The sequence below is a fragment of the Sebastes fasciatus genome, chromosome 18 (genome assembly GCF_043250625.1).
Source record: "Sebastes fasciatus isolate fSebFas1 chromosome 18, fSebFas1.pri, whole genome shotgun sequence".
Lineage (NCBI taxonomy): Eukaryota > Metazoa > Chordata > Actinopteri > Perciformes > Sebastidae > Sebastes > Sebastes fasciatus.
In genome coordinates this window covers 4,989,371-5,000,247 of record NC_133812.1, presented here as the reverse complement: position 1 = coordinate 5,000,247, position 10,877 = coordinate 4,989,371, and the positions used below count along the sequence as shown (strand labels likewise).

Below are 10,877 nucleotides of genomic sequence, written 5' to 3'. Positions count from 1 at the left end.
GTACAGAGTAACAACATAATGAAAATATAACATAGACAATCCATATGAAAAAAAAATAATACATATAATGTGAACATATGTGAGAAGGTGGATCCAGGAGGATGTCAAGCAGCTTCCCGACATCGCCAACCTGATGGAGCCAGAGCAACACGACCTCCTCTCGACACCAAACCGGTAGAGCCAGAGCAACACAACCTCCTCTCGACGCTAAACCGGTAGAGCCAGAGCAACACGACCTCCTCTCCACACAAAACCGGTAGAGCCAGAGCAACACGACCTCCTCTCGACACCAAACCGGTAGAGCCAGAGCAACACGACCTCCTCTCGACACCAAACCGGTAGAGCCAGAGCAACACGACCTCCTCTCGACACCAAACCGGTAGAGCCAGAGCAACACAACCTCCTCTCTACACCAAACCGGTAGAGCCAGAGCAACACGACCTCTGATGTTGTGTCTTACATTATGCACAACACCTTCCTCAAATTAGAGACTGTAAATGAAATGCATGTATCATACATGTATCACCTGAAAAGGAAGGAAAGGGTTTATGTGGTTGTGTAACGGTCGATGTGTGTGTGCCGGTGCAACTGAAACCACAAAAATGTGTCTCTGTGCTTATGCGATGTGTTGGCCTGAGCAGAATGTCGTACCAAAATTACACTGTGCTGCCTGATCTGCATAAACACAACCTCAGCACCACCACCCCGCCCGGCCTGGCACAAATGGGTGCTTATTTGTAGCCACGAAATTACCAATCACGTCCAAAAAATGGATCCGTCATCGAGGCTGCTGGACTGACCTCCTAATGGCGTTCTTAACCAGAATTGGCAGCTAAACTCCCCTCATGAATGACACGAGAGTCAGGATATAGGCTTCTAGCTCCAAGTTTATTAAACACTCTTGCGGGCATGTTGACGGATAAAGAGGGAAAAAGCAATGCTACGGATGGGCTAAATCACAGGATGGCAGAAGATGATGTTACAGGTTGATCATCTGCTGACATTTCCTTCAAAGAGCGTAGAAGCAAAGAGGCGAAACTCTAGTGCTAGATGGCGCTGCGGTAGCGCTGCCGCCATTTTGGACTGAAAACACCAATGAGTCTGTGGCCATGGATGCATAAAGAGACGTCTGTAAATCAAAGGCTTTTTTTTTTTTTCTAGGTAAATCAACTTCTCAGTGTGAACACTTAAATAGCACTCATTTAAATCATTATGTCCTAAACGTTGTAAAATTAAAGGTACTATATGTAACCTTCAGTAAGTCCTTGTTATTAATGACACCGGTGGCTGTTAAGTGAACTGCATCCTGTTGCTTGGGCACGTACTCACACTCCATAGGCGCGACCGATCATCCTGGGCATCGGCCAAAACAGTGACGTGACGTTACATTACAATCGTAATCACTGTTACTATCTGTAATGTCCAATCTCTATGACACTAACTAGCTGCTTCATCAGCTAACGTTACGAAGCAAAACCGTCTCGAGTCCTTTACATAGAAATCTGTCCACAGGCTATTATAAGCAACCGAGAAAGTCGGGGAAGGTCTCCGCTGTTAAGTTACATTACAATCTGTTCACACATTGGCAATACAAAGCAATTAATACATGTAAATTGTTACATATGGTTCCTTTAACTAATAGCCGAATCCAAAGTTATTTTCCTTGGCATAATAAACCTGCATCAGACCCACGGGACTGCGCCGCCCTGCACGCTCATATCCGGTTCTGCCAGCTTCCTGCTAGCTGTATGCGGCTGTAATAATGGATATATTGGCTGTAATTCATCACTTTTATTATCTTCTAATACACCCATGGGCTGTACGCTCTAAGCCTGTACCGTGGTTGATGTATTAATGTCTCTGTTCCCAAACAACCGGCTATCAGCCAGTAGCTAGTAGCGCTAGTAGCATGTTGTAAACATAATTTAATGTAGTTGTAGGCTATTTACTAACACGCACGGGCAAAAGCACTGGACACAACCTCTTCTACATCCATGGTCTGTGGTCTGTTGGACTCCATTTTGGATCCTTGACATGAAAAAGTTTGAGATTGATCTCAAAACCTGTGTGCTGAACTTCCATTTATGTCCATCGCTCACTTTATGCTCCTCTGGGAAGCAGCCGGGCAAAAGGTTTAATAAATAAATAGTTATAATAGTTTGCATATTTATAATATTTTTATTGTTCAACACAGGCCATTTCAGTAGAGACATTAAATATGATAATAGAATAGATATAATTTTGTTTTACTTTTGTACGGCACTTTGTAGGCGGACGTTTTACTGCTGTCTGGTAGTCAGTTCAGTCCAAAATGGCGGAAGCTTACTGTAGCTCTGCTGCTGGGCAGTGACGTTGCAATGGAACGAACAATAGACTTTCACTTCTCATCGATATACGTTCTTTGTTTCCGTTTCAACTACCTCATGTGCTTTTACTTCCCAACTACATGGATAGTTGCAGTACCACATTGACCACTTGTAGTGCAGAAAGCACTCTCAGTGGCTGCTGCGTTGGTGACACCACTGAATGTTTGGAGACGGTAACTGAGGAGGCAGTATGCAGAAGCCTCTGGGCCTCCTGCGGCCCTCCGTTCTGTCTCTGATAGATGTCGGAGCCTCTTGCTGAGTGTAGCCCTGTATTTCATGAGGAGCTTTATTGAAACAGCAGCACTCACTGATTTAAAGCCACATAAATATTTCACCAGAGACTTAATAAAGCTCAGCTTCAAAACACAACACAAGGCTGGAAGTCTCTATGATTTTTACATGTAGCCTGTCTCTAACTCCTCTCTCTCTCTCTCTCTCTCTCTCTCTCTCTCTCTCTCTCTCTCTCTCTCTCTCTCTCTCTCTCTCCCCCCCCTCTCTCTCTGTTCTTTACACCCATAGAGGGATTTAGGTTTTCCAGCACGTAGCAGCGACGTTGGACATCCTCAGCGGCTAGAAGCTCCAGAACAGCTGTGTGCTGGGGTCAGAGGGTTTCTCCTATAATAAGTGAAGGAAACACAGGGGGTGTGGTGTTAATTTAAAAAACGCTCACATAATCACTGGAGTGTGAGAGAAATCGAAATCATGTCCAACAGGTTTCATAATTATTTGGACAAAGATATGTTAGTGACTCTGTAAACTGTGTCTCTGTCTTTGTTAAGTGTTAAGTGGCCATTTCTCTGCTGCCCTTTTATTTTATATCAGCACTGAGAAGTACTCTTGTCCTTTTACACTAAAGATGAAATCTTTACAAAGTAGCACGCGGAGCTGAACATAATCATAACTGACTTTAAAGCCAGGCCTGCCTGCTGTAAACAGATGAAGAGCCAAAGTGGACTTCTTGTCTCGCTCTACCACCTGACCTCAGAGCTTCAGAGAGGAGCTCTCAGTGTTCATTCTATTAAGATGGAAAAAAATTTAACAAGTTAATTTCAAAGCACAAAAAAAATCTAACTTTTATTAGTCATTGCTTTCCAAAAGGATACATCTGCGCATGTGTATCCTGACTGATTCCCTTATCCATCCCAGTCTCACGGCAAAGCGTGTAATAGGCCCGCCAGTCCACCAGAGGACAGCCTGTCAGTGTCACGTTCTGTGTCTCCTAGACTTGAATATTACCAACTGCATGAAGGTGCAGTGTTTTGTTTTGACGGAAATCTAAATTCAGTGCTAGTTCGTAGTATATAAAGTTATAAAGTCCACTTATGATTAACTGGTGGGGAGGTTGATGGGTCCAACAAACACAGGACTTTCAAGAAGGAGATCGTTGTTTGAGACCAGTGTTTTGTTTTGTAGTGACGGACGTGTTTCCCATACTGACGTTACCTTGTTTTCTGTACGAAATTTACTTAAGTTACGTACTTATTTTAAGCCCAACAATGACGTTCTCCCTTAACCTAACTAAGTGGTTTTGTTGTCTAATCTTAAATCAGTGACCATGACGTTAACCCAAGCCAGTGGCTTTGTTGCCTCCTGCTGGTACTGCACGTTAATACAGGCGTGTAATATTCACGTCTCTGTGAGGCAAAACGTTAACACTAACGCGCTGTCCTCTGGTGGATGAGCGGGGTCTATTACACGCCTTGGTGTGATATCGGGTTACCTTATCAGCTGAACGATCGCTTGTCAATGCCTTTCCAAACTATCACCATTATAGAAATGTGTTGTGTAGTAAAATTGCCACAGTTCCCTTAACTGTGGCAAATATTTTCGTACATTTTGGCCAGAGGGGGGACCCAGGCTTAATATTACAGGGGCACTGGCCCCCTCAACACCCCCGCCCCCCCCTCTCCCAGAACCGCCCCTGCTGATAGAGAAGAATCATGGCCGGTTTGTGTCACTGTAACATGTTTACATCTTCTTTCATGGATGCCTCATACAAAAGATTTCTTGGAAACATATTTTCACATAATAAGGGCTCATCCAGTTAAGACATTTGTTACATTTAAATAGTGTAAATATTTGTACTGTTTGAAACTAATTTGCTAAATTAAGAACGGTACAGGGACTTTTATAAACAACTCAATTTATGGAAAGCTGGTGGAACCCAGTCCGAAATCCAATACTCAAAGGTTTAATGATGTTGACTCACTTGCATTAGTCAGATCGGCAAAATGACGTAGATTTACGTATATGAGGATTTTGTAATGTGAACTCTCACTTTAAATTCCTTCGATCAAATCCTTTTCAATATTCGAAGCACTGAGCAGAAAAGACAGTGACAGTCTACTTATGTCCAATTTTAAGGGACTTTACTAGAGTTTTTATTTGCTGTACTCTTTATTCCACTATATCTATCTGACAGTAAGTACTCAACAGTGTATAAAGTATCCGCTTTGACGAAGTACGGTATTAAAATGGTGTTTTTACAGTAATTCATCAGTAATAATAACACAGTAATATACACACTTTTTGTTTTGAAAATGGAGCATTCTGGTGCATAGTTCTCTTATTTCTGACCATATTTTGCTGATAATTCTTGAATACAGGACTTGCACTTGTAATGGAGTATTTTACAGCGAGTAATGGCCTCCTTTACTTCTGTAAAGGATCTGGATACTTCTTCCAACACTGCAGGAAGAGTGAGGCTACAGTCAAACACATAAACAGTTGGAAACGCGGAAATCATGGAACCATGAGGAGCTCATGAATTATATCACCCTGTTTAACAGTGTGAGCTCATTGGCTTCTTGTGTGCGCGCCATGTGCACACTAACGGGCTTGCTTGGTAATGAGGAACATTAATAATGAACTGTAATTGCTGCATTAATAGGAAACAACAAAGCGAATGCAATACGTACTTCTGGGCTGGGAGGGTGTTTGTTTTAGAACCTCTATAAAAGCATCCAGTGTTTGGCGTACAGTTTAAGTATGTGTCAAAGTCTTTGTTGCTTCAAACACAGAGGCCACGCAGTCCAAAAGGAGGGCGGAGGACCGGAGGGGGGGGATGAGGAGGAAGACAGGAGACGTAAGAGAGTGAGAGAGACCTTGGTTTGGAAGAGAAGCCTTACTTGAATATGAGAAATCCACTTTTTCTTCACCTTGTAGAACACCCGATCCATCCAACAGTGACTGAGATAAGTCAGTTTGGACCAAAGTGATGGACTAAACAAAAAGTAAAGTAATGATGAATGAGGCACTGCATGTTTGGAAATAAGCAGCTGCGTACAATGCAATGCTGCATCATCAAACCCATTACCTTATATGGTTGCCATGGCTACTTACCTGCCCAACATGCAGTATAATGTTGGCATCATACATGCATCTGTGTTTGTTGTCCTCCACATGTTGTCCAAATGCTGCGCTGACACTCACTCCATCTGTGGAAAGACTACATGCAGTAGTGCACCATGGGTAGTTCAGGGGGCCTGGTAGATTAGAACCATAGACTGTATATAAAGATGGACGACATGACAGCTCTGCAGAAGTGAAGCCAAAACATCTCCATCGCCCCCCTGGTGGCCGGCTGCAGTATAGGTCATAAATCTCGCCCCCCTCCATGTTAGTGGATGGGACATGGGCCAAACTAAAAAGTCAAAGTACAAGTCAAATACATTTTTCCCAAAGATGGTTTCTGTCATTTTAGGCCCTGTCTAACAGATATTTTTAAAAAAAAGTTATAAATCAACGGTCTCTTTACATGCATAAATGATGAAAGGGAGGTCATTCAGGTTTATGTCCATCGCTCTTCTGAGTGCTCCAAACGTCGCCTTCAATCGCCCAAAAGTACATACAATCACCATTCGGCCTCCACATGTTTAATGTGTTCCTGCTTTGGCCTCCTCCTGTGACTGGAACATTTTTCAGATGTAAAGTAGTAACTAGTCCAAGCAGTGCTAACAAAACGTAAAAAAGATGCTAGTCCGCCATCTTTGTTATTGTTTCTGGCGCATGCTCATTACACAAAGCAACTAGAATGGCACTCGCAGACTCACGAGAGCGCAGACCCACGCCGATGAAAAAACATAACCTCCTTTCTAGGCCTTCGGCCTTGGCGGAGGTAACAATGTGTGAAATGAGGGGAGGACGTCATCGTTTCCCAAACGCTCCATATTACATGTCCACACTGATACAAAGGAAAATATCGTTTTTTAAAAATATCCGTATATTTGTGGACCTTAGGTAATTCTTATCACGCTGATCTAAGTACAAGTGTTCATTTTTTTGATAACTTTGGTTTTAATTAGTTATTTGATGCTATAAAAAGGGGGTGAGACGTCATGATTGACAGCTGTGAGTCTCTCTCTCTGACGAGCCGCGGCCGTGCTCGGCACACGATTGGTTCAGGCGGGTGACCTCGATACCGCGGCTCCGGTGACCTTGAAACCCCGGGTTGAACCTCCTCTAACTAAACTCTTGCCCGTTTCCATCTCCCTCTTTCCATTTTCTCCTCCTATACAAACGGTCTTGTGTTTGGACTTAAATGTCATAATCGTTCGGTTTAGCCTCTTAATGCACTTTAAGCCATTTTCCGACACAGTACCTTGACACACGCACACACACACATACACACAGTGTGTACTAACAAACAGCTTGTGTTTCATTAAGGCCGTATGACCAGCAACTGTCCCGTTGGACAGCCTTAAGGTGCAGCCAACGAGGACTGACTGAACTCCTGATTCAGCTTGTCAAAGGCAAATGGAAACTCACCTGGGGGAAATAACAGAGAACGGAAAGAACGCAAAGCACTGAAAACCAGGAGAAGATTCACAGCATTTGAACGATGTTTGAAATATTCCAAATAATAAAGTGTGAATTCAAAGTGGTTACTTTATGCAAATGAGGTTTGCATGTGCATTTACGGGAGGATGAGACATTAAAGTTAATTATGTCTGGATTTACTGAGGTCACACAATTTGTCAGTTGTGCCAGGAAAACTCTCTGAAGAGCTACAAGGAAGGCTGTTGTAGGGAAAAGAAAGGGGAATTAAATATAGACCTGTATGTAACCAAAAATGGATTATTGGAAACAAAAATTAAAGGGTAACTACGCCCAAATTTCAAAATTCAAACATATTATTCCTATGGTGTAAAACAGTCCAAAAAATAATAGTAAACATGAACAACTCTCTCCTAAATCCCAAAACTAGAGTGCTAAAACTCAAACTTGTGATGTCAAAAGGTATAAAGTGTGGAGCTGCTCCATAGACAATGAATCGGAGAGATGTTCTAGATGACACTGAGAGCAGGGTTTATGGGAACATTTTCTGTTTCACAACTGAAAAAACTACAATAGAATAAACATAATTTGGGTATAAAAAAGAGAACAAACATTCTATGGGTCTCCTGGTCTCCTACGGAGCAGCTCCACACTTTATACTTGATGACATCACAAATTAGAGTATTAGCTCTCTAGTTTTTGGATTTGGGAGAGAGTTGTTCATGTTAACTAATGTTTTTTAGACTGTCTTAGACCACAGGAATAACATGTATGACTTTTGAAAATGGGAGTAGTTCCCCTTTAAGCAATCAGGCTTTCATTAATAAACGCAACATCTGATTTCCGTAACGTAAAGGAAAACTTTTCATTCTTTTGTTAAGACATTTTGAGCCTGCTAAGCTCTCCCTCACTCGTAGCGTGCGTCCTGGAGGGCAGTACCAGGATCAGTCCAGGAGCTGGCTGCGTAATGAGCTGTTGTCTCAGTAAATCAGGTGCTAAATGCGCACAGATTGCGACTGCAAACTCAATGAAAACCGCAGCATACGTCATTTTCTTAGTAAATCAGGCCCTGAGAGTTCTGAATTCATATTCAAAAGAACATAAAACTAATCTCACATGTCCTTTAAGTTACTGGTTCCCAAACTGGGGGTCCCGACCCCCACTAGGGGTCGCCAAAGCCTCACAGGGGGGTCGCGAGGGCTTCGTGATTTTAAGGGGTGTAAGACAACTTTTTTTTAAAGGTAGCCTATACTCAGCATTTCATTCATTTCTATGGAGAAAACATTTTTAAAGTATTAATAAAGGTATAAACAGGATGAGGGCACGGTGAAGACCTGAACACAAGCTATATTCACAGAGCCTTCCCTGCGTCATCCTGCATTAGAAAAGTATGCAGTTAAAACAACCAAAGTGCTAACAGCAGCCAAGCGTCAGGGAGAATAAAACTCTGAATTTGTCCAAAACGAAGTCTGTTAAAGCTCAGTAGGCAGTATATTTTTGGCATCATTGGGCAAAAATTCCATAATAACCTTTCAGCATATTGTAATTCAATTATTCTGAGAGAAAACTAGACTTCTGCTCCTCCTCATGGCTCTGTTTTCAGGCTTTAGAAAATCTAGCCCGTGACGGGAGACTTTGACCAATCACAAGTCATTTCAGAATAAGAGCGTTCCTATTGGCTGTGCTCCGGTAATGTGACCGGTACTTGGCGTTCCTTCAAGAGATTTCCATTATGGCTGCTGGGTCACAAACTTTCTCATTTTACAGCTAAACAGTACACTACAAGATGATTCTGAAAACATTTGAGGAGAGAAATAGGTATTAACGTAACATAATATTGATTCATATTTGACCGTTTGGTCGGAGTTTGCGAGTGATTGACAGCCGGCTCTCATAGACAGCAGATGGACAGCAGACCTCAGATCAACTCTTACTGCTTGTTTTCCTCCGGTCTGTGAAATCTTGCACATGCCGTTAGGAGCACCGGAGGACACAGAGTCACATGATTTTTTTCCGGTTACCTGTTTCATGTACTATTGTCAGGATATAGCGACAGTTTTATAAAAATAACTTTTTTTAATCATATTTGCTCCAATCTCGCCTACTTCAGCTTTAAGTATATATGATTTAAAAAAAAAAAAAAAACATAACACAGACAAATAATTGTATTAAACATTCAGTAAAACTCCTCTCTGATGCAATATTCACATAATCTGCTCAAAATGTATCCAAATCGCTCATTTTACACAAACTTCCTGCAGTTATTGCGTTCACTATTGTACAGTTTATCAGTTCTTCTGTATCGTTATTGCTATGCACTGAATGTAATATGAAATATCCATAAAATATGTCACCTGGTCAGGGGTCGTGAGTTTACTCAATGATAGAGAAGGGGTCCCTAAAGGAAAAAGGTTTGGAACCACTGCTTTAAGTGGTCTATTAGATGGTTTACACTGATGGCATGATTGCACAGAGGCTTGTTAATGGCATGTTGTGATGCTGTCTGGCTTACTGGGGCTGCATGAGGAGAGGCAGGCTGGAAGCAGGGACCGATGTGTGAAGAGGCCAAGTGAGAGATGGCGAGAGAATCTGGAGGCAGAAAGGTAACAAGGAGACAGAGACAGAGAACATACAAAGTAAGCTCTGGGTAAATGAAAGCTTCTGAAGCATTAACTTCCAAACACAGGCTTGTTTGTTTGAGAGCCTTTCTACAAGTCATTGACTATGAGTCACACTTTCCACCGTTTCCACTAAAAACACACTTTTTGGGTGGGACATTCCAATTTAAAGGTATTGCTTGAAATGCTCAGGCATTTTGTGTATGTTCTGCTAACTATGTATGTATGGAGGCCCATTTTATAAGATACATTGAGTGATGAGTCACTTTGTTGTAAATTTTTAATTGTACTTTCACAAGCAGCCTCTAGCAAGATAATATAATTAATGCAGGAAGTGAGATAACATTCTCACACGTGTTGCCTTAGTCACCTCATGAGTAATCAGATGTATTCCATTTTCCTTAAGTATTAACATGCCAGTATCTAAATCAGCAGCGTATGCACCTTCTCTCTCTAAACAGAGAAAGGGTTACTGTATTCCAAGACTTCACTGGAGTCACGTTTTAGTTCACTTCTGATGTTGCAAAAGTGTTGCAAATATTAAAGGTGCAATGTGCCAGAATTTTAGTTTAAAACATAATAAAATGAACTAACCTCATCAACAGGATGTGAAGAGGTCACAGTGTTGACGTTATGTCAAAGACATCTCTGTATTGTGTTGCAGAGATATCTAGTGAAATTAGCTTGCTAACCAGCTATCCCCGGCCCGTCCTTACCAGTAATACCACTTGTACCTCTAGAGGCCATAGTGAGTCGCTGTAGCGTCCAGTCTGCACTAAGTCCAACATGAGAGGACCAAGAACTAGTGGCAGAAACGAGAAACTTGTATTGTCGGAGGGCGGGTGGCAGCTCTGGGAGATGGACGGACCTTCAGTTAGCAGTTAGCAGTTAGCTCGAATTCAGCTAGCGTAAACCCCAGTACCGGGAGTCTGATCCATGGATGTATTAAGAGAACTGGATACAGCGTTGGAGGCAGGGCCCCGTTCATTCCTATGAAAGTTGCTCAGTGGCGCATGAAGCCAAAATGGCTTGACTTCCCAGTGGAAAAGTACCCGGATCTTCCGGTGATCTTCCACATCCATTGGGCCCACGGAGCAGGCGCAGTAGCGTCCGCTCG

The 10,877-nt window shown here is 42.3% G+C and overlaps 1 long non-coding RNA gene across 1 annotated transcript; it reads right to left on the bottom strand.

Moving 5' to 3' along the window:
• Nucleotides 1-875: 875 nt before the first annotated feature.
• LOC141756403 (uncharacterized) lies at nt 876-5,861 on the bottom strand. Its single transcript, XR_012591466.1, has 3 exons — nt 5,709-5,861; nt 5,495-5,588; nt 876-2,981 (listed from the first exon to the last, which is right to left on the bottom strand). It is a non-coding gene; the product is annotated as an uncharacterized LOC141756403 (long non-coding RNA).
• Between the last annotated feature and the right edge of the window lie 5,016 nt (nt 5,862-10,877).